General features: G+C 56.5%; 2 non-coding genes across 2 annotated transcripts in view; both read right to left on the bottom strand.

Moving 5' to 3' along the window:
• Positions 1-244: 244 nt before the first annotated feature.
• LOC145748643 (5.8S ribosomal RNA) lies at positions 245-398 on the bottom strand. The gene has a single exon (XR_014283242.1). It is a non-coding gene; the product is annotated as a 5.8S ribosomal RNA (ribosomal RNA).
• A 245-nt stretch (positions 399-643) lies between these two features.
• The window catches only part of LOC145747201 (small subunit ribosomal RNA), a 1,810-nt gene continuing 920 nt past the window's right edge, over positions 644-1,533 (bottom strand). Inside the window, exon 1 of the ribosomal RNA XR_014281943.1 lies at positions 644-1,533. This exon is cut by the window's right edge and continues 920 nt beyond it. This is a non-coding gene — a ribosomal RNA (small subunit ribosomal RNA).

Here is a 1,533-nt window from a genome sequence, read left to right as displayed (position 1 = left end):
CCTACTCGCCCTGCGCGAATCGCGACCGACGCGTCGAGGCCCCCAGCTCGAGGTCGACAGCGCCGTCGTTGCGACTCGGGCGGCAAGCGGACGCGGCGCGGCTCGCCGGCCGCCACGCATCGCTGACGCGAGCCCGAATACCAAAACTTTCCACCTTCAACCGAGCGGCGATTGCCCGTCGCCGGGCATACGCACGCGAGCCGAGCCGTCGCGGAGCCGATCCCGCCGGCCGTTGTCGTTTCTGCGACCCTGAGACGGACGCGGTCCCGGGATGAACCCGAGGCCGCAATACGCGTTCAGATCGTCAATGCTCAATGTGTTCTGCAATTCACATTAAATCACGCAGCTTGCTGCGTCCTTCATCGACTCGCGAGCCGAGTGGTCCACCGCCAAGAGCCATCGTTTGTTTGTTTGCTTTTCGCTCTTCGATTCCTAACCTCGATTCGCCATCCGGCTGAAAAAATCGCGTGACGCCGAGCGGGTCGCGGTCGCAACAAATAGTGCGACAAGCCCGCGCACCGCATGAAGCCTTCGGGCACTCGACGCCGACAAAACAAGTTCCTGATCGCGGGGCGGCGGACGCGCCGAGGCACGTCGCCGTCCCGGTGTTTGCTCTTTCGCTCTTCGATTTTTTTTCTCGCGCTAATGATCCTTCCGCAGGTTCACCTACGGAAACCTTGTTACGACTTTTACTTCCTCTAAGTAATCAAGTTAGATCGTCTTTTCGGGCCAAGACCCAACCGTCGCCAGTCGAGCCCGGGCCCAATCGGAGGACCTCACTAAACCATTCAATCGGTAGTAGCGACGGGCGGTGTGTACAAAGGGCAGGGACGTAATCAACGCGAGCTAATGACTCGCGCTTACTGGGAATTCCTCGTTCAAGCGAAATAATTTCAATTCTCTATCCCTAGCACGACCGGGGTTCATCGGGTTACCCAGACCTTTCGGCCAAGGCGAACACACGTTGATCCGGTCAGTGTAGCGCGCGTGCGGCCCCGAACATCTAAGGGCATCACAGACCTGTTATTGCTCAATCTCGTGTGGCTAAACGCCACTAGTCCCTCTAAGAAGTTAAACGCCGGCCGGGAAGGCCGCGTAACTATTTAGCAAGCCAGAGTCTCGTTCGTTATCGGAATTAACCAGACAAATCGCTCCACCAACTAAGAACGGCCATGCACCACCACCCACAGAATCATGAAAGAGCTCTCAATCTGTCAATCCTCGCTGTGTCCGGGCCGGGTGAGATTTCCCGTGTTGAGTCAAATTAAGCCGCAGGCTCCACTCCTGGTGGTGCCCTTCCGTCAATTCCTTTAAGTTTCAGCTTTGCAACCATACTTCCCCCGGAACCCAAAGACTTTGGTTTCCCGCAAGCTGCCGGAGAGGTCGTCAAAATAACGCCCCCCGATCGCTAGTTGGCATCGTTTATAGTCAGAACTAGGACGGTATCTGATCGTCTTCGAACCTCTGACTTTCGCTCTTGATTAAAGAAAACATTCTTGGCAAATGCTTTCGCAGTCGTTCGTCTTGCGCCGA

This window comes from Corella eumyota, chromosome 3, assembly GCF_963082875.1.
Source record: "Corella eumyota chromosome 3, kaCorEumy4.1, whole genome shotgun sequence".
Taxonomy (NCBI): Eukaryota; Metazoa; Chordata; class Ascidiacea; order Phlebobranchia; family Corellidae; genus Corella; species Corella eumyota.
Note: the sequence above shows the minus strand (reverse complement) of the source record. Positions and strands in the feature narration are given on the sequence as shown.